Source organism: Chelonoidis abingdonii, chromosome 2, assembly GCF_003597395.2.
Source record: "Chelonoidis abingdonii isolate Lonesome George chromosome 2, CheloAbing_2.0, whole genome shotgun sequence".
Classification (NCBI taxonomy): Eukaryota; Metazoa; Chordata; order Testudines; family Testudinidae; genus Chelonoidis; species Chelonoidis abingdonii.
Window position 1 is genome coordinate 87,669,711 of NC_133770.1, and position 22,935 is coordinate 87,692,645.

A 22,935-nucleotide genomic window follows, 5' to 3' on the forward strand; every position below is an offset into this window, starting at 1 on the left:
TCGTAGGCAAAATTCAGCGTCGACGTATGTGATGGCACAAGCTGATTACAAATGGATGTAAGTAGATTAGTATTCAGTAGATACTAAATAAAATTGGATGAAAAAAATGGGAAAATAAATTGCAAAAATTTTGTCCCTTATTTTCAATTTAAAAAAAAAAAAAAGAAAATTTGAAAATTTTTGACCAGGAAAGCAACTAACAGGAGGATTGAATATTGTTATTTTTCCCCATTATTTATTAAGTGTCATTCCGATGCTTTCTAAATACATCTCATCTCCTTCTGTTAGTTGTCTTGCATACATCACTTTCCACCTCCTTGGCGTATAAATTACACTCATTTACTGTAGTCACTGAATACCAAGTTGTTGATATTAATTCAAATTAAAGGCATGCATCTAAACCAGAGCTTCATTACCAGAAACCAGAGAGTGCTATCTTGACAGAAGCAATCACACAAGCACTGAAAATAACAAAACGAGAATGACAAATATGATACAACCTTATAAAATTGCTATCTTAATATAATTCCAAAGGCAACCTGTTTTTGATCATGTGGAAGATAGAGGTCCCCCAAAATGAAGAGCTTTAGAAATTAAACAGTCTGAAATGTCAGTTTTCTACCTAGTTATCTGTTACAGGGTACAGATTGTTAATGAAATTGATGTTACATCTTTCCAAAATCCTTCACATGCTATATTTATCCATATCATGGACAAAAAACACCTTGAGATTCTTTGTTTACTGTTATGTTATATATATGTTGTAATTAAAAAAACAAAACAAAACATTAACCTGACTGCTTTCAAGGGAATTATTAAACCAAAGTGCCTAGGATTTCTCTTTCTTTCTTTCCCCATGTACCAAGGCATAAGGAAATTATTTTTCCAAAGTACAAAACATTTCTTTATTCCTAGACTGACTCATTATATAACCAAATCTGAGCAATTTTACATATTTGCACATTTGGATTTCTCAAGTCTGGGACATCCAGATATAATACATATTTGAAAGACTAAGATGGCATAGTCACTTAAAGTATAATTCCAGTATTAAACAAATGCTGAGTCCCAGACAGAAGACATGGAAAGAAATGTAGAAATTCCATAGAGCTCTGTCCTGCAAACATTTAAGCCCACGATTGACTGTAGTTATGTGAATAAACTTACTTAAGGGTTTGCAGGATTGTGTCCTTAGATTGTCCATCTTTTGGGCAGGACTCTGTTTTCCTGTGTATTTGGACAGTGCCTAGCACACTGGGGGCACTACCAGAAAAAATTAACTACAAACAATACTACTAATTAACCCCCCCCCCTTTACTTTATAATATGGGACTAAACGTCACAGTTTCATTGGCAAAATGATTAAAAAAAACCACTCACACTGAGTAGAATAATTTCTTTATGCGACTTGCTACTCATTGAATAATTATAACTGAAAAAATTCTCAATAAATCAAATATTTTAAACCTGTATTATTTCTTGAATTTTACAATCTCAAACATTGCTAAATACGTATTAAGATTTTGATACTAATCTTACAAAATAAAACAGTTTTACAGCTAGTAATAAAGTACATATAGGAGTCATATTTTCTTACAAGTAGTAAAGAATATAGTTTCAGGGGATAATGAGTTGGATGGGTGGGTGGGTGGCTGAAGTAGGGAAACGAATAGTTTCTGTTCTTGTGGGAACACAAAAATTATAAGTTCTTCACTTGTCTGGAATTTTTCAGTCTCATACAGACATATACAATGCACAGAGAAAGACAGACACAGAAATACAGGATTCTCTTTTCTCTGACTCGTCTCTTAGCTGCCAAACCTCAGCTATGTGCCATTTGACAGCAGCTGAGAAAGGAATCCTGCATCGGATGGAGAACTTCTATTCAAAGGATGAAAAATTAAAGAAAAAAAGAATGTTTGGATTTGACATAAGTTCATATACTGGTTTCATTTCTTGGAAATTTGAGTGGTGGTGTACGGACAAGTCTGTACTGAAATGCCACAAACTGGTACTAAAAAATTACAGCCATGGCAATATTTAAACTTCTCATTACACTCCTCACATCATGGGCTACTTTTGGGACGTAAGGCTGATGAGAGGGGGAAAGCAGGCACAACTATATCAGGGCCCCATGCGCAGGGAGCTCTTTACAGAAATGTAACATCTGTGTAAATAAAGTGAAATAGGAGGATGTGGTCTGCCAGCAAATACAATGTAAATTTCTCTTGATGAGCCTGGATGTAATAGTGTCCAAACTAGCATCAGAAAACATAAGTCCAACATCCTCAGGGGAGAAAAAGTACCATTAACCTAATGTGGTGAAACTACATTTTAGACATGGGGATTTCTGAACCAAATAGCACTGCTCGTAAGAGTGACGTGACTTGCCCAAGGTCACAGAGCAGATCAGAGATATGGCAGGGAACAGAGTCAAGGTCTGCTCCCTGCTCAAGACCAGTGTTTCTCAACCTTTTTGATACCAGGGACTGGCTTGCTGCTCTCCTAAACTGTGTCAGGGAGATCTCAGGGCCTAGTGCTGGTTCACGGACCAGTCGTTGAGAAACACTGCTCTGAATCACCATTATATATTTTAAGATGTCTATTCCGGCAAGGATATATATTTATATTTCAAGTACTGAATATCTGCAGGAACCTCACTGCCTTACATTTTCAAGGTAACAGTGTCGATGCTCATGAAGACAAAGAGCAAAGGAGGTTTCACAGGCCAGGATGCTAAGAAAGACATTTTTAAGAGTGGCTTTGTAGAAACCTAGAAAATACAGTGCAAATATTAGGGAGAGTTGGAGTGATGGTCTTTCGATCTTGGTAGTACCATTTAAAAATAGCAGAAAAAATCAGACTCTCCTGAATAGGCCAAAGCCCAGATCTGACTCAGTTATTTCCTATACAACCTATATAGCTTCCAGTCATTTCCAAGTATTAAATATGGGTCCTCTCACATATCAATATTACAGGAAGTCTCTCAGGATAGTTCAGACAGGAAATGGTAACCCTGTTTACCTGGAAATGGCAGTGTAAGAGGCAAAACCATAACTGTCAGTCACTGGCAGAATGGGAGCAAGCTAGCCCCAGAAAAGCCTATCAGTTTGAGATAATTTCTACAGCTCAACTGTAGAGATAATGTATGTAACACATTTGACTTCAATAAATTTTTAAAAGGTAAGGAATTTAGTCTAATTCCTACACACACTCCCTGCTGAGCGTAATTCTCCCATACCTATGTCACCTTTCTGCCAGATGGCATCAGCAGTAACAAGGGCTGGGTTCAATGTCTAGGGGTTTCTCTTAACACCACAAAATAGAATCAGCTTGAGCCCTCAGCCAGTAATCTGGGACAACTAAACACAACCCCCTAGGCACTTCTCAGAGGCAATACTTCCCCTCTCACAAGCACGGAGTCTGTATTTTACACAATCACAATTATTCAAAGGGGGGTGGGGTGGAAGGAGGGACCCAACATTAATTTGGGAAAACACTCAACCACATTTCAGAAGCACGTGACCATAGGCAAACACCTACCCCACGGTGAGTTGGGTAGTGTCCTTTGCCTCAGTTTCTCACCTTGCAATGTGAAAGTCTGACAAACAAATATCCCTTAACACACCACTCCCCTCTCCCTCTGCTGCACCCCACTCACAGTTGGTGGTCCTTGGTCAGCAAAGACCCAGAATTCAGAGGTGTGTTCACCTCTCACCAGGAATCATCAGCCTGCTAGAAGGACTCTCCATTGAGTCTAATCAGCTCTGTCTTAAGCTCTACTGGAGAGGTCAAATGGTGCCTAGGCCTCTTAAGGCAGAGTCCTAATAACCAAGTAAAAAAAATCTGTCCCCACCCCCTCTCATCTTCCCTGGGATTTGGCATCCCTATCCCCTGCGTAGCAAGTGAGGTTACATTTAGGGTGACCCCCCTCAACCACACCATTGCTAACCACAGTTCTGCTGCCCTTTACTCATACAACAAGAATAACAACATTTCATTACCCCTGCATTCAAATACTAGGAGTGATTTTCAGCCCAAACCAGCCAAAACAGATCATTTTGTCAAAGCATCTCCATTTGCTGCACACCTAGGCAGAGTAGGGTGGCTATGCAAACATGGATCTGCTCCTGAAGTCTTTTCCCCAGTTCATCACTAGATGTCAGGGGAGAGCTCATTCAGACCCTCCTTATAACTGTAAACCAACAATTTTGTCCTATATTATAAGTCGACTGTCAACAGAGGAGCAGATCTATGGACCATGTTACTCAGAGGAAAAAAATGTAGGCAAGCAGGAGGCTAATTTTCATATTCACCTGCACAGGAAGGTCAGTTCAAAAAATATCTATAGTTAAATCTTTAGACTTAACTTGGGAGCTACTTAAACACCCCTAAGAGTCACAGACACTCCTAAAGAAGGGGAGGCAGCAGGAAGACAAGAAACAAACCAGTGTGGCCAAAAGGCAAGGTTCAAGGAGTTATCTGAGTCAAACAGAAGTTTTAAAAAACAAAACAACTGATGAATAAAGCCTGAAATTTTACAAGTAAATAAGATTTTTACAATTTTCAATGTTAATTATGTTTTGTGAGCATAACAGCAACAGTAGGTAAAGAAATTGTTTGCTCTTACAGTTACCATTTTTAATGTGGCCTCTGAGGCATAAAAATACAAACTTATTCCTTTGAACTCTATAAATATCACATTTTCATATAGGTCCAAAACAATGAATGAACATGCCTGCAAGTTATGGAAATAATTATATTCAGATATTGGGTCTCAGTTTTCAAAATACTCGTGTGCTGTACAGAATCTGTCCATTGGATCTAGAAATAACATCAATGATGTATTTATGCAGGAACTATCTCAATAACGCTGACAGGAAGCTTCCATCCCAGTCAATATGGCTCATTAAAGGACATCTGGAGTGTGCATGGAGAGATGTTCTTTACAGCGATTCTAACAAAAATGAAATTTATTTTGAACATAAAGTCTAATAATACATTTTGAGTAAAGATCATATCAGTCTTGTACTTTGTTGTAGTAAGTAATCCTTTCCTTTAGGAAAGATACAGTTCATACAGTAAGTACTCTCAGGGATGTCAGCTATCTTTTTAATTAAAGCTTTTGCATTCTTTATTGTTTGCAATGTCAACTTCTTAAACGGAAAATGCAATTTCTTTCACTACTGGTTTTCCTTTACTTGGTTAACATTTAATTTACCACCAATAGCAGAAAAGTCTTCTCTTTTTTTTTAAATTTACTTCAGCTCAGTCTACAATGGCGCAGGAACCCACACTCACCTACCTAATTAGCCCAGCTGAAGCAATCCCAAAGTGTAAATACATGTAAGACTAAAATGTCCTTTCGAAGGTCTAGAGACATAAATCCATTGACTTTCAATCTTGTGGTTGATGATTTCAGCATATCAGAGTTCTGTGTGTTGGAATTTAAAAAGCTTACTAGCTAATATTGAGGAATACACCATTCCTTATAATGTATAAAACATGAAAAGGTTTCTTGGCTAGAGGATGAACATGAGGTGATGTTGAGTTTCTTAAGGAGAAGGATGAATTTTGAAATGGGAACTTTTTAAAAAATATTTTTTTGGAGAGAGGAACAATTTTCTAAACTCCATGCTCATGGAAAATGAAAAAAAGGGAAACTGACAATTATTAAACTACCATTGTGTCATTATTACTAATTATTTTAGTATTACCATAGTGCCTATCAGCCCCAAATAAGATGGGGGGGGGCATGGTGCCAGGCTCTGTACAAACAGATAGCAAGAGGCAGCATGTGTCCAGAGAGAGATTGAAGTCCTGATCCATCCTCTCTTTAAATAAAGGTGTTTTCCAAACTAAAACAAAATCTTTACATAACAGTTAAACTACAGTGATCTGATTCGTAACAGACAAGGAACACTGACATTATTTTCACAGGGGATGTATCCACTACATATTAATTCTCATCCATCAATAACTAATAAAAATAAGAGACAGTGCACCAAATTTTCAGTACCAATATTGCAGTTACTGAAATAGCAATACTACTTCCTGCAGCAGCGAGTGGTTTCTCGGATGCCTTCCCTGCAAATGTGACCTGGCATGATTGTATTATGGAGACTGAAAGCTGACAAAATCACAGCAGGGCAAGGTAATACAGCTGCAGGGCAACATAACATTATACACCTCCCCCACTGCAACCTGTCATGTAAAAGAAAAACTGAACAAATGCACATGAGATAAAAACTCCTTATGCAATTATTTTCCATCGCATAAAAAGGCACTACGATCAGACCAAGGAACAAAACAGATTTATTAACATCAACCCTCAATTAAATAGGGACAATTGAAACTAGAAAAATAACCTATTCTAGAAAGCATGTTCAGAACAAATCCGTTAATGAATGTGAATGTCACTAGGTATGTGTGTTTATAAAGTATCGTATAAAAGCATGGGATATTAAGGTTGCCAGACACTTCTCATTATAAGACCCTGTTTTCAGTTGCTTATAACATTGCCAAACTTTAACCATTTGGGCTGAAACTTTCCATGCCAGATGTCTGCTACGTCTGAGTGTTATGGGAAAGTTCCAGCCAAAATGGTTCAGCTGTTTCTGAGAAAGATGGTAGGGAAGAATACATTGTTTTTCATATGTTAAAAGGTGTCCAGCATTTTTATTTGAGACTCTCTAGTGCTCTTATGTTTTGGAGTAGAGCCTTGAAATTTGATGGAGTGGTGGTTTTTGTACCCAGAATGTACCTTTTGCTGTCCCTGTGAAAATCTTTTCACTTTTAGCCAAGTTATAAGTCAGAAACTGGGACAGGATGGGCAAGAGCATGGCAGACAAGGGGCCGGGAGTTGAGGGGGGACTTGGAATAGCTGGGTAAGGGGTCTGGGACAGGGAGTCCAAAGATGAGAGACTAGCATCTGCTAGGCAAAGAGACAGGGAATGAGATGAGAAATCTAAGGAGTAGAGACAGGCTGGTTAGGTGAGGAGACTGGGATGAAGAGTTAGGGATGCGGAAGAGACAGGACAGAGAGATGGTCAGATTGGAGGAGACAGGGTGGAAGAGGTGTTCTTCTGCCTGTAGACATGTCCATTATAGCACACTCCCCTCAAGAGTCTGGAATGGAACCCAAGATCCTTGCATCTCACCATTTCCCTTCTATCAGCAAATATCAACAAAACAAACTGGCTAAGTGCTCCATCTCCTGCTAGTGCTGGTCCACATAGAGGATGGCAGCTTACTAGTGCTATCAGTTACTCTGTTAGCTCAAGTGACTGATATCTGTGTGATGGATCTAAAGGTTCTCACTAATGCTACTCACCCATGTAGGTGTCAATATGACATCACAACATGGAATTTCTGATTTTTCAATTTGTTTATTTTAGGAACATAGGAACTCTGTGGCAAAGGCATGGATAGAATCCAGTTATCTGTGGCAATATTCATCTGCCTTAGACTTGAGGCCTTCTTTTCTCTTCCTGCAATCCCTTGAGGCTGAATTAAGGTTACACGGACAACCTTAATCACGACACTTACTAATTTTTGAGTGCTTGACTTTTCAACCTTAATATTATTTTACATGTTCATTTCTATGTAATATAATACACAGGGTTGCATTGTAGTCTCCAATGACAGTCCAGTTTCCTTTAGTACAATTCTACTTACAGTTTTACCACATGGAATTATCTGCTAAGTTCATAAGGGGTGAAATTTCCCACATCATATCACTACTGGGCACAGTTAAAATTGTTTGATAGTCTTAAATGTGCATTTACAGATGAAAATCTACAGAAATAGTAAAATTAAACAACTAAGGAGAGATTTGTCCACAGTGGGAGACTGCCCAAATTACGAACTTATTACATGACTTTGAAGGACAGATTTGGTTTCCAAGCATTTTTTCCATTCTCCTGATACTAACATTGTGGATGTCTAAATATTCCATTGCAATGTTTTTTGTGCCCTTCCACTAACAATCTGGCCCACGAAAAACAAATTGTAAGTACACAAGGAAAACCATTTAGACATGGTACTCTTAGACACAGCTAATCTCTTGGCATCAAATGAAACATGAAAGCTGGAAGGACTTTCAGTAGGGGCTTTGTCAAAACCAGACAAAAGTCCAGAAATATTTTAAACTCAAGTTTATTATATAACCCTACTAGGACAGAAATGTGGGTATACCTCCCAGAATTTATGATGATTAACTACATAAAGCAGAACACTTCATAGCATTTCACCTTTGTAAAAAACTTCTGGCAAGCATGAAGAATTACCTTCTCTTTGTAAAATAGTGCAGGACAGATTAGTAATTCACGGAAAGACTAAAAGTTACAGCTATCTTTCATGCAAGAAAGCAAAGCTCACACACATTTTAACGGTGGCTTGAATTAATTTAGTTAGACTCCAAGTAATATCCCATGACACTGCAGGTGTTTAAATTGGTAGTCATAAATGCATCTCTCCCTAATAAATCCTACCACTACGGATGATGGAGAAATTATTTTACCTTTCACAGACAATTAAAGGCTGAAATGCAGTAGCTGCTAAATTTATTCTGAGGGCAGTGGTCAGATGTGAGAAGATATAGCAGGTATTTGTAGAAAGTTATTCTGAGAGAATTATGAATGGATCAGACTTTTAAGATATACAGCAGATGGTAAACCCTTTCCATATGAAATTGAACTCAGAGTGTGGATTTCTTTTTTAAAGCTCTAAGGATTTGATAAATGGTGTTTGGCACCACAGAACACGTGTCTCCTCTCAGAGGAACCATGTCCCAGTGGAAGCAAGTATTTTTAAATTAGGACTGAGAGAAGTGTTTTTGTTTGTTTAGTTGTATGTCTTGACTTCATGCATAGGATTAAAGGTATCAGATATTTTATGGAGAGAATTACTACCTAAAGCAGCGTTCCCCAAAGTTATGAACCTAGGAACAAGGAAGCACATCATACTTACAGGATGGGAGACACAATCCTGGGAAGCAGTGACTTTGAAAAGGTCTCATGGGTCATGGTGGATAATCAGCTGACAATGTGGATAAAAAGGTTAATGCAATCCTTGGATATACAAACAAGAGAATATCAAGTACAGCAGGGAGATCATATTACCCTGTATTTGGCACTGATGTGACTGCTATTGGAATACTATGTCCAGTTCTGGTACCTGTAAGTAAAGAAAGCTATTGAAAAATGGGGAGAGGGTTCAGAGAAGAGGCACAAGATTGATTAAAAGATTAGAAAACGTGCCTTCCAGTGATAGACTCAAGGAGCTCAGTCTATTTAGTTTAAAAAAGAGATGGTTAAGGGGTGATTTGATCACCTTCTATAAGTACCTACACGGGGAGCAGAAATTTGATAATGGAGGGATCTTCGTTCTAGCAGACAAAGGTATAACAAAATCTAATGCCTGGAAGTTGAAGCTGCACAAGTTTAGGCTAGAATTAAATCACAATATTTTGTTCTTAACCACTGGAACAACTTAGCAAAGATTGTGGTGGACTGTCCACCAGAGGAAATTTTAAAATCAAGACTGGATATTTTTCTTACAGATTCCCTAGGTCAAACAGGAATTAATTCAAGGAAGTCCTGTGGCCTGTGTTATGCAGAAGGTCAGACTAGATGATCACAGTGATCCCTTCTGGCCTTATTATTTATGAATTGGCTCAAAGAAAGCAAGCAACACTGCACACCAATGATTAGGTGTAAAAAATTGCAAGCGGCTCCCCTTCTAAACAATTTGTATGACAGAAGCCCAGGTTCCGCGTTCCTCCATTCCTGCATTGGCACATGAACAGAATGGAGCTTTAATCTTGACACCTCCCTAATTCTGGGCCTGCCCAACCCTCCAGTGCATCTTAAAATAACTCACCATAGGCTAGTATGCGGGCAGAGATTAGCCAGTGTGCAGTGCACAGCAGGGAGCAGTCCAGCACTAAAGGAGAAAATTGGGTTGGTGATGTGCAGTGTTTCCAAACCACTGGTAGGTCAGATGAGCCTTCAGACCTACTCTCATACAGGGCTAAAGGCAGGGGAAAACTTGTCCAGTATTCCACAATGAGAGTTAGTCATGAGTTGGGAATGGAACCCAGGCCTTGACTTCCAGCCTCTAAGCTCTAACCAACAGATGCACTGCGTTTGTGTCATCTTCCTACTGCTTACAAGGAGGAGAAAAATCATGGACTGTATGCATCGTAAATGAATTTAATTATCAACAAACCATTTTTATACTTGTTATATAACATATTAAGGACATTTTCTTCATTTCTTTACACGAAACATTAATTTTCTATCTTTTTCCCCAATTGTGTTTTGACTAAAACGCCTTCTGTTCTTCATAAATCATCCAGTCTGTGCATTTGAAATGTACAGCATCAGCACAGGCGAACGCTCAGTGGAACTGAAACATCTACATCAGCGGTTGGCAACCTTTCAGCAGTGGTGTGCCAAGTCTTCATTTATTCACTTTAATTTAAGGTTTCACATGCTGGTAATACATTTTAACATTTTTTAGGTTTTTCTCTATAAGTCTATATATTATATAACTAAACTACTGTTGTAGGTAAAGTAAACAAGGTTTTCAAAATGTTTAAGAAGCTTAATTTAAAATTAAAATTAAAATGCTGATCTTAAGCCCCTGGCCTGTTCAGCCCACTCCCGGCCTGGGGTTCCGTTCACCTAGGTCGGCAGCAGGCTGAGCAGGGCCTGCGGCCGGAACCCCAAGTTGGCAGCAGGCTGAGCGGGACACAAGCTGGCAGCTGGGACCCCAGATTGGCAAGGGGCTGGCAGTCAGAACCCCAGAATGGCGGCGGGCTGAGCGGGGCCGGCACCCTAGACCAGCAGCGGGCCGAGCTGCTTAGCCCACTGCCGGTCTGAGGTTCCATCTGCTGGCTCCTGCCAGCCATGCTCCCGGCTGCCAGCCCTGCTCAGCCCGCTGCCAATCTCGGGTTGTGGCTGCTGGCTCCTTCCCAGTTGGGGTCCCGGCCACTGGCCTCTTGCCAGTTGGGGTCCTGGCTGCCGGCCCCCTCAGCCCACTGCCAGCCTGGGGTCCCGGTCCTGACCACATAGAATGGGTACCTACCTTCTCCCTGGTTCTGGCCCATTCTCCTCCTCTCTCTCCGCACTGAGCTGAGGGTGGGCGTGCACTGAGCACAGGGAGTGAAGGAGCAGGCTGGGGGTTGGGGTGCTGGATCTGGCCAGGAACTAGAATGAAGGCGGGGGTTCAGGGTTGGGGCAGGAAGTTTGGGTGTGAAGCGCTTACCTGGGCAGCTCCCATTTGGTGCAAGGAGTGCAGGTGGGAATGCGGGGGGGGGCGGAGGTTGGATGGGGGGTGCAGGAGCTCCCATTTGGTGCTCAGGGTGGGGGGTGAGGATGTGGGGGGTGCAAGAGTCAGGGCATAGGGTGTGGGGGGGGCTGGATATGTGTGGCAGTGCAGGAGTCAGGGCAGGGGGTGTGGGGCGGCTGTGTATGTGTGAAGGGTGAAGGAGTCAGGGATGGGGTCATGAGGGGGATGCAGGGAGCTGGGGTGCAGGTGTAGGCCAGAGGGCTGGGAGCGTAAGGGAGTGCAGGAGACAGGGCATGGGGTGTGAGGGGGCTGAGTATGTGTGGAGGGTGCACGAATCAGGATAGGGTCATGGGGTGGATGCAGGGGGCTGGGGTACAAGCAGGGCCACCCAGAGGACTCAAGGAGCCTGGGGTCTTTGGCGGTGGGGGGGCCCCCGGTTCAGCAGTAATTTGGCAGCGGTGGGTCCTTCCGCACCAGGATCCACCACTGAAGTGCCCCAAAGACCCGCAGCGAGGTCCCCTGCCGCCGAAGTGAGACCTGCTGCCGAAGTACAGCCGGGTCTTCGGCAGTAATTCGGCGGCGGGGGACCCACACTATGGGTCTTCGGGGCACTTCGGCGGTGGGTCCTGGAAGTGGAAGGACCCCCTGCTACCGAAGACGCGGAGCATAAGAAGCTCTGGGGGCCCGGGCCTCATGAGAGTTTTCTGGGCCCTCAGAGCAAGTGAAGGACCCTGCTCCAGAGGCCCCAAAAAAACTCTAGTGGGGGCCCTTGCGGGGCCAGGGGCAAATTGCCCCACTTGCCCCCCCCCCAGGCGGCCCTCGGTGCAAGAGGGGTGCAATGGTCAGGGCAGAGGGCTGGAGGGGGTGGGCTGGGATCAGGTGGGTGCTCCCAGGCCCCTGCCCTGAGTGGTTCATGGCAGGGGGAGGAGGGATATGCCCCGCTCCTGCCTCCCTTTCCTACCTCCTTACTGGTCTGAGCAGCGAGGGCTCTGGGACTGCTCTTCTCCCCTCCCTCGCAAGGACCATCGATGGCAAGGAGGGAGAGGAAGTGGGGATCGATGCAGCATGCTCGGGGAAGAGGTGAGGGAGGGGAAGCTTGGCTGCCAGAGGAGCCTGCCATACAGCAGCAACCAGCAGGACCAAGCTTGCTTTTGCCTCCTGCCCCCAACAGAGAGAGCGGTAGGCGGGAGGCAGAGAAGAGCAGGCTGGGTCGGGCAGCATTTTTAATGGCACGCTGCAGCATGCCAGGGTCTGGCTCAGCCCGCTGCCAGGGTTTGGCAGCGGGCTGAGCGGGACCCCGGGAAGCAGCAGCGTGCCATTAAAAATCAGCACATGTGCCGTAGGTTGCCGACCCCTGATCTACATCATTTTGGAAACCAGTGTTGATTTCTGTATGATTTAAATGAAGCAGTTTGCATTAACTAATGGATACACATGAATACTCTGCAAGGGCACTGTTGGAGGCACATTGCAAATTTGGGCCCCAAGCCTGCGAAGACCTACATGTGCTTAATTTAACAGACTATGAAGTCAGTGGGACTATTCAGTGCTGGTATCATACAGCCCAAATGATTCATGAGATTCAGCACAATTCAGAAGATAAACCATAGCCTTGCAGTGACAATCTGACAGCATAAATTGACATTATATTCTGAAAATAATGCTGTAGAATACAGCTTTGAATTTAATCTTAAAACAAATAACACTGGAGTAGCAGCTCTCTCATCTTTATGATAAGAGTATTTACAGAGATTTATGTACCTTTTAAACTATAAAACAGTACATTTGAATAACTTTAAGCATCTAATTTAAACCCAGAAAAGCAAGAACATTTCCTGACAAGTATTCATAAGGAATCCAAATATGAGACTTCAAAATTGCTGCATGCAAAGACCAATATTTGCTTGCACAACAGATACTTTGATATAGAGTGTGAATTTTTGCAGCTGATTATTATTTGTATTATAGTAGCACCTTGAGACTGTACCCAAGATTGAGTCATAGTAAGAGACACTTCCTGCCAAAGATCTTACACTATAAACAGACACGTCAGAGAAGGGTTTATTGTTATCTACCATATTTTATGGAGAAGAAAATGAGGCACAAAGATTAAGTGAATCACCCAAGGTCAAATAGGAGATCTGTGGTAGAGCTGGGAATTGAGTCCAGATTTTCTGAGTTCCAGTCCAATGCCTTACACACAGTATCATGCTTCCTCATTATCCTATGTGCATGCACATATGAGAGATTGCATGCACAGAAATGAGAGTTTGCATTAACTAATGGATACACATGAATACTCTGCAAGGGCACTGTTGGAGGCACATTGCAAATTTGGGCCCCAAGCCGGCAAACACCTACCTGTGCTTAATTTAACAGACCATGAAGTCAGTGGGATTCTTCAGTGTGCGTGAAAACCAGCACTTGAACAAGTCTTTGTACGCTTGGGGGCCTGGCTCTCATAAAATGTCTATGCTGAAACTCCATCTTTAACTTCAAAATCATGCCTACTTGTGACATTACCTGATCAAAATATGATCATATAGATCATTGTCGCAACCACTGTTACATATTTGCAACAAATCTTGGACAAAGGCTGTCAAGTAAGGTGTCTATGGAAAGATTATGATTTGCTGAATAGGATTGTGCTTTTGTATGCAAGTATCATTTTTGTATTTGAAGCTATAAGTATCGGCGCTATACCTGGATTTCATATGTTTGCTCCTGGGGTAACATCCACAAGATATTTAGCCTGCACATCTTGAAGGGACTTTTCAAATTAAGTGGTTCATCAGGAAACATTTAACTTACAAGGGAAAATGCCCATCTATCCTGAATGGACTTTCCTGTGAACATACTGTTTGAGGTATAGCTAATGACTTCTATTATGACTGAGTGGAATCATGCATGGACATCTGACTCCAAACACGATCCTGTCACCTGCGATTTTCCACTAGCTGTGCTGAGGGCTTTGTTTGAAACAATGGTTTTCCATCCACATGGCAGAATCTATAAAAAGCACTGGAAACATCTCCATTTTGCCTCTTTCTTGCTCCAGCTTCTGGACTATGGATTTACACTAATGGGAGCAGTCTAACCAAGGGACCGAGGACCTTCCAATGATTTGGAAGCAACAAGAGACTTGACTTAAGTCAGCAGTTTATTCCATCACAGCTACAAGCCTGATGCAATCACATTGCAATTATTGTATGTATTTGATTCCTTTAACCAATTGTAACTCTCATCTTTCTTTCTTTTTATAAATAAACCTTTAGATTTTAGATACTAAAGGATTGGCAACAGCATGGTTTTTGAGTAAGATCTAAATTGTATATTGACCTGGATGTGCGGCTGGTCCTTTGGAATCAGAAGAACCTTTTATTTGATGAAATTGGTTTTAAAGAACCACTCATCTCTAAGTCTATGTTTTTGGTGCTGATACAAGGAGTGGAATGCCTAAGGAAACTGCTGATCTGACTTCTTGTTAGCCAGTGGGGTGAAACAGAAGTTTACTTTTGTTGCTGGTTTGGTATAGTTCATGGGAGAATAACCTCCAGTTTTGTAGCATATCTGCCCTATTTCTCAGCAGTTTGTCCTGAATTTGGTTACCCTACTGTAGTTAATTCTGGCCGGTTAAGTATGGAAATTCATTCAGTGGTGATCCTCTATCCCACTACCAAGGCACAATGGGACCACTGAGCATAAAGTTTCAGACTTAACTTTAGAACTTTCTCAGATTCATATCTAACCTGGCTCTGAAAGTGTATGCAATGAAGAAGATTTAGCTGGTCCAACAGAGAGTGGCTTCTTCTAAGTAACACAGTGAGAACTATAACCCTGACACTCCCACATACTACACTGGCTCCCTGTTCATTACCAGATAGACCCCGATTAGGATTTTCAAGGCTTCATTGGGCTTGGTCCCAGCTATCTTGGGGCCCATCTATGTGTTCATGACCATGACCCAACAACATCTGCAGTTCTCAGGCACACAGGAGTTAACAATGCCCAGAATGAGACTTTTAGGAACAAGGACCTAGAATTTCTTGGATGTGGAATACCCTCCCACCAGATATCAGAATGACCAGGAATTCCACCATTCATCTCTTTTCAACAGCTTTGACTCATCTTGGTTTCTTCTTCTGGGAATAGAGAGAGAAGGGAGATTTTTTCCCCTCCATCACAATCCAAATGCATATATAGGGAAAGGTGAAGAATGCAATCTTTCTAAAGGTTCGGGTACCACTATAATGGTCACATTACAAAATCACAGATAGATAGTGAGATACATAACTAACTAATGGTATATTTTGTGAATCATTACTCACAATAAATAAGATTATTTCTAACATTTTAGGTGGGAAGAGATGGCATACTGTACATGCCTGAGATAGGCAGTTTGCAACTAATATACTGGAACAATTGTTCAAGAACACTTAATCCTTTTGTAAAGATCATCCTGCAATGTTGTCAAGCACAGTGAGACCTGGAGTTAACTGGCATGTAAATCCCAGTGAAGAATTGTTATGACAACCCTGTTACCCAAGTTTTAAAACTTTAACAAAAAGTTTACACTAGAGAATTCTTTTTCTTCTTCTATTACTCTCCTCCATCCCCCTTTTACTATTCTCTGTAGCCATTCCACTTGTCATGAGTTTCCTCTTTCTTTTCCTATTATGCAAAGAAATAATAAATGGTATAGATTTTGGAGAACTTAATTTTCAGCGCCCAGATAGAAGCTGCAGAGTATCTTAATAGTAAATGACAGCTGACTCGTGATGCATTGATGTCCTGGTAATTCAAAGGACTTTCAGTAACACAGTAAACTAGGAGAGAGAAGCAGGAAACAACTCTACCAAAAAAGGTTTGATATAATCCAATAGTCACATACCAAATGAGGAAAAAAGAAGGCATACATAGGTGACCAATGTAGTCCAAGCGACATACATTGCAAAGCAGAGATGGGCAGGTCATGTAGTCCGCAGGCAAGACAATAGGTGGACAACCCGCATCAGTGACTGGATCCCCAGTGACCACAAATAACCACTGGGCAGACCAAAAACGGACTGGGCCAATCCCATGACAAAACTCATTGGCCAGAAATGCAAAAAACGTGCTTGCAACAAAATGGAATGGTGTGGCGTGGACTTGTGTTCATGGAGGGATAGACAAGGAAAAGCCAGACCCAAGTGACAAAGATGAATAGTTAAAGGATAGGACTATCACTGATATCTCAAACTTGTATAGGGGTTTACAGAATTGTTTACCCACAGAATTACTTTTTTATTTCTGAAATGCAGCCGTCTCTGGGATGAGGCCAGTATCTGCGTGGACAACTGATGCACAGGGTACAGGTTACAGAACATTTAACCTCAGTGCAAAACAGTCAATGACTATGGTTAAAGGTCTCTATGAAAGACACCTCCCTCCTTCGTCACAATAAACGCCATGGCACTCAAGTTAACCTTCTGCAGGTTGGAAAGATGAAAGGCTGAGTCCATCTTGTCAAGATTCTAACCCAGCAAATCCAGATATATCAGATCTAATTCTCAGATTGCCAATATAATATCTAGCTTTCTACCCATCTTTTGCTTATGCAGTTTTACTTACTGTATTGAATATACACATAGAAACTAATCTGTTGACACAGAGAAAAGGGAAAGAAGAAAACACTACAAACTAGGGAACAATCTTCGTCTCCAAAGATGTAAATAATGGCAAGAAATATTTATATATTATATATATATTGTGGCAAATTGCCAGCACTATTTTGATGGGTCTCGTGCTTTCTCTTCTTTTGGGAGGTTCAGGGCACCATTTCTTGCCCCTGCAGTGGAATGTTAACTGCCCCACTAGTGTCCTAGAGGAGGGGAGTGGAGAGGGAGGGACCTGGGCCCGCCCTCTACTCCAGGTCCTAGCCCAGGGGCCCTGAGGATAGTGGTAAAACACTTGAACTGACACTTCCTTCCCCTGAGCTACTTCCCTCTCCTGCCCTTCAGCTTGTGGGGGGCTTCCTGCTCTCCCTCTATACAAGCCAGGTGCCCCTTTACCCAGGGTCTTGGACTTCTTAGCTCACTGCAGCACTTCTCCAAATTGTCCTCTGCTTCCCTTCAAACTGTTCTCTGCTCCAGCACCACTTCCTCTCTGCTCCAACTCCTTCAAACTGTTCTCTGCTCCAGCTCCCACCCTGACTGACTGAAGCAGGGGTTTTTATCATGTGAGTGGCTTCAGGTGCTCTAATTGGCTTCAGGTGCTCTAATTAATCTATAGCAAACTTTCTTCCCCTTACAGGGAATAAGGCTCCCTTCTAACCCTCTCCTGCTGCCCTCTGGCCATGCTGTATCACATATCTACCCCCCAGATTAACACCATGGAGTTGGGCTACTTGGGATGAGAGGCAGTGTTGTTGTGATAGGTCATCAGCGTTGCCATGTTGGCTTCCAGCCCTATCCTGTACCCGGAAATGGAAGGGCTGCAGGGAGAGGAACCACCTAGTCACTCGTGCTTTCTTCTCTTTGTTTCTGTGCATCCACTGGAGCGGGGCGTGATCTGTCACGAGGGTAAACCGTCCCCCCAGTAGATAGTAGCGGAGAATCTCCACAGCCCATTTTACCGCCAGACATTCCTTTTCAATGACAGCGTACTTCTGTTCCCTGGGGAGGAGTTTCCAGCTGAGGTACAAGATTGGGTGTTCCTCCTCCCCGACCATCTGGGAAAGGACGGCTCCTAGCCCTACCTCCGAGGCATCTGTTTGTAGGATGAATTCCTTCTCGAAGTCTGGAGCTATGAGTACTGGATGGCAGCATAGGGCTGTCCTTAAATCTGCAAATGCTTCTTCTGTCGTATCAGTCCACTTTACTATCTCGGGGCCCCAAGCTTTTATCAGATCCGTCAATGGCCCTGCTCTCGTGGCAAAATGAGAGGGATGAATCTCCGATAGCATCCTACTATCCCTAGAAATGCTCTGACCTGCTTTTTGCGGACTGGTCGAGGCCAACCTTGTATTGCCTCCACTTTGTTCCATTGGGGTTTCACTAAACCTCTCCCTACTACATACCCAAGGTACCTGGCCTCAGCTAGTCCTATCACGCACTTGTGAGGGTTAGCAGTGAGGCCAGCCTTCCGCAGGGCATCAAGCACTGCTTCTACTTTTCCTAGGTGCATTTCCCAGTCAGGACTGTGGATGACTATGTCACATCCAGATAGGCGGCGGCATACTTGGCATGGGGTCACAGTAACTTATCCACAAGTCGTTGGAATGTTGCAGGGGACCCATGGAGTCCGAAAGGGAGGACAGTGTATTGAAACAGGCCATCGGGTGTAGAGAAGGCAGTCTTTTCCTTGGCATTTTCGGCCAGGGGAATTTGCCAATATCCTTTGGTCAGATCCAGAGTGGTTAGGTATCGGCCCTTGCCTAACTGATCAACTAGCTCGTCAATGCGTGGTATCGGATAGGCATCGAATTGGGCTATTTCATTCAATTTCCGGAAGTCGTTGCAAAACCTTAGGGTGCTATCAGGCTTGGGGACTAGTACGATCGGACTGGACCACTGGCTGTGGGATTCTTCAATGACCCCGAGTTCCAGCATCTTCTTCACTTCCGTCCTAATTTCTTCCCTTTTAGCTTCCGGTATTCGGTATGGTCTTATCGTCACCCTTACTCCAGGGCTGGTGACAATATGATGTTGGACCAGTGTCGTAAGGCCTGGTTGTGTACAGAACACATCCTGGTTCCGTTGGATCATATCAATGACCTCTGTTCATTGTTCTGGGGTTAATTCAGGAGATATCTTTACCTGCCCCTGTGGGTCGTCTGTCTGGGGTGGAGCTCTTCGAATGACCAGGCACGTCTCTCGGTCACGTCAGGGTTTCAGTAAGTTGACGTGATAGATTTGCTCTGGCTTTTGGCGGTCTGGTTGTCTGACCTTATAATCTACCTCCCCAATGGCTTCCACTATCTCATATAGTCCATGCAAGCTGGCTAGGAGTTTGCTTTCTGCAGCTTGCACTAGCACCATCACCCGTTCCCCTGGCTGAAATCTCCGTACTTTTGCCCAACGGTTGTAATATGTCCGCTGGGCCTCTTGTGCTTTTTCCAAATGTTCTCGTACTATAGGGGTTACTCGAGTTAGTCTCTCTCTCATCTGTGTCACGTGCTCAATGACATTCTTTCCTGGATTGGGTTGTTTTTCCCAATCTTCCTTGGCAATATCTAATATCCCGCGTGGGTGGTGTCCGTATAGCAGTTCAAAGGGAAAGAAACCAGTGGACGCCTGGGGGACTTCCCGTATAGCAAACATTAGATACAGTAGAAGGCTATCCCAGTCTTTTCCATCCTGGGCTACCATCTTCTGGATCATACTTTTAAGGGTACGATTAAACCGCTCGACCAGTCCATCTGTTTGTGGATGGTAGACTGAGGTCCGTATGGCCTGGATGCGGAGTAGAGCACATAAGTCCTTCATTAATTTTGACATGAAAGGGGTTCCTTGGTCTGTCAGGATCTCCTTAGGGATGCCCACTCTGGCAGAAACCTGCAGTAGTTCTTTTCCTATTGCCTTGGATGTAGGGTTTCTTAAAGGAATGGCTTCTGGATATCGTGTGGCGTAGTCAAGGATGACTAGTACGTTTTGATGGCCCCGTGCCGATCTTTCCAGTGGGCCCACTATGTCCATGGCTATCCTCTTGAAAGGGACTTCAATAATAGGCAAAGGTACTAATGGGGCCCGCAAGTAAGGTCGGGGCTATGCAACTGGCACTCAGGGCAGGAGGCACAATAATGCTGGACTTCTGCGTGTATCCCTGGCCAATAAATCCTTCTTAGGACTCTATCCAGTGTCTTGTCTACTCCTAGATGTCCCCCAAATAGATGACTGTGAGCTAACTCTAGTACTGCCCCTTATGTGTTTCCGTAGGACTAAGAGTTGCTCTACTTCTTCCCCTTGTATTTGATCTATCCTGTACAAGAGATCGTGTTTGAGCACATAATATGGCCTTGGGCCTTTGATCTTTCCTTCCACAGGTACGCCATTTACTTCCACTACCTCCTCCCTCACATTCGCATATAGTGGATCATTGGCCTGGTCCTGCCCGAAATTCTCATGTACAGTACCTATCTGACCTACTTCTAGGGGGCCTAATTCTACTCTTCCCCCTGGGTTGCTCCTACTTGGGCTAGGTACCACCTCCGAGTCCTCACTGGCTTGAATTATCTCCTGGCCTCTTGAATGGGTTCGCCTACCAACAGGGGAAGTTTTTTGGTTCTCAGCTAGAATCCTGGTCCCTAATCTTTTATCTGCCCTCCTTTCCCGCCTAGACTTTCGGGGTCTCCCAGGGGATGAGAATAACTCTGGAGCAAATTCGGCAAACATTGGGGTGAGGTTATCTGTAAGTGCCTCCATCTTAGCCTGGAGGTTGCTACTCTCCCCTGGCTCTATTGGGGTAAGTAAGCTCTCAAACCCAGGGAAGTCCCTAGCAATTAAGACAGGATAGGGTAGCTTGGGGATCACCCCTGCAGTCACCCTGGTAATATTCCCCTGGATCTCAATCCGTACCGGTATTGTGGGGTAGAAATTCACAGTGCCATGAACCCTGTGTTTTTGGCCTGGGTTAGTTGGCCTCGCCCCACCAACTTCCCCAAGACCAGCGTGACAGCACTCCCAGAATCTATTAATGCTGTGGTCTTAATACCATTCATTTTTACTGATCTTGTATACCCATGTGAGGTCATTGTGACCCCTATCAGGCTGATTAGGCCACATTGCTCCCTGTAATCCCCCAGATTACACTGCATAGGATCTTACCTGTTGGGGCGTTGGGCTGCTATATGCCCCAATTCCCCACACTCATAACACTGCCCCCTTATTCCGGTTGTCACCCTCTGCCTGAGGCTATTTGGCCGGCCCCCCACCTCTCTTCCCAAACCTCTAGGTTCCTTCTTGGCCTCAGGCCATTCCTCAATGTCTTTCCTCCCTGTTACAGGTCTCCTGAAGTTCTCAACAGTCCGGGGCCGTGGGTTTGGGGTTGGCTTTCCGGTTTGCCGTATTTCCCCGCCTGGGGTCTGGAACAGTTCATGGGCTGTCAGCCATCTTTCCACAAGGGAGACTAACGCATCATGGGTGGAGGGGTCATTCTGGCCAACCCAAGCCCAGAGGTAGCCCCCTCATATACCGGTCCAGTACCAGGAGCTCCATCATCTTCTCAGACCTGAGGGCCTCAGGGTGCAGCCATTTCCGGGTCAGGTGAATCAGGTCAAACAATTGTGATCGGGGTGTCTTGTCCTCCATATACTGCCACTCATGGAACCTATGGGCTCGCAATGCTGTCGTTACTCCAGATCTGGCAGGGATCTCTGCCTTCAGCTGGGGGTAATCTGCTGCAGTCTCTGTGGCCATATCGTAGTAGACCTTCTGGACCTCCCCACACAGGAATGGGGCGAGGATACTAGACCACTGATCTCGGGGCCAGGCCTCCCGCAGGGCTGCTCTTTCAAAAGCCAGGAGGTAGGCCTCCATATCATTCTCCTGTGTCATTTTCTGTAGGCAATGGCTGACCCATATGGTCCGGGTCCCTTCACAGCTGTGGTTCAGTTCCACAAGGGCCTTCATCTGGTTCACCAGGTCTTTCAGCAGGGCTTGGTCCTGGGCAGCCTGACTCATCAACAAATGATTAGTTTCCTGCTGCATCTGAGTTGCCTCTTGTTGGGCAGTTGCCTGGACCCTGGTAGCCTCCTGCTGGGCCGCGGTGGCTTGTATTAGGGCCTTGACTACGTCATCCATCTTAAGGATAGGAGGGTTTTGTCTAACCCTGGTTTAAGTCCCCAGCGCGCAAATCCCACCCCGACACCACTTGTGGCAAATTGCTGGCACTATTTTGATGGATCTCTCACTTTCTCTTCTTTGGGGAGGGTTCAGGGCACCATTTCTTGCCCCTGCAGTGGAATGTTAACTGCCCCACTAGTGTCCTAGAGGAGGGGAGTGGAAAGGGAGTGACCTAGGCCCGCCCTCTACTCCAGGTCCCAGCCAAGGGGCCCTGAGGATAGTGGTAAAACACTTGAACTGACACTTCCTTCCCCTGAGCTACTTCCCTCTCCTGCCCTTCAGCTTGTGGGGGGCTTCCTGCTCTCCCTCTATACAAGCCAGGTGCCCCTTTACCCAGGGTCTTGGACTTCTTAGCTTACCGCAGCACTTCTCCAAACTGTCCTCTGCTTCCCTTCAAACTGTTCTCTGCTCCAGCACCAATTCCTCTCTGCTCCAACTCCTTCAAACTGTTCTCTGCTCCAACTCCCACCCTGACTGACTGAAGTAGGGGTTTTTATCATGTGAGTGGCTTCAGGTGCTCTAATTGGCTTCAGGTGCTCTAACTAATCTATAGCAAACTTTCTTCCCCTTACAGGGAATAAGGCTCCCTTCTAACCCTCTCCTGCTGCCCTCTGGCCATGCTTTATCACAATATAATCCAAATAGTAATTGACATCATAAGGAAAGCTACTACTTGGTAAGCTGGTGGCTCTCAAATGCATTCTGTCCATATTGCTAACCTTTTCATAAAAAATAAATTTTAAAATGATAAATACATGTTTTTCTTATCTCTTCTTCATGAGTGACCTGCTGGCACTGTGTTCTCAGAGCCCCAGTGTCA

At 43.9% G+C, this 22,935-nt stretch overlaps 1 protein-coding gene across 3 annotated transcripts in view; it reads right to left on the minus strand.

Annotated features, from left to right (window-relative positions):
• The window catches only part of MYRIP (myosin VIIA and Rab interacting protein), a 377,671-nt gene that overhangs the window by 147,720 nt on the left and 207,016 nt on the right, over positions 1-22,935 (minus strand). The window lies entirely within an intron of this gene.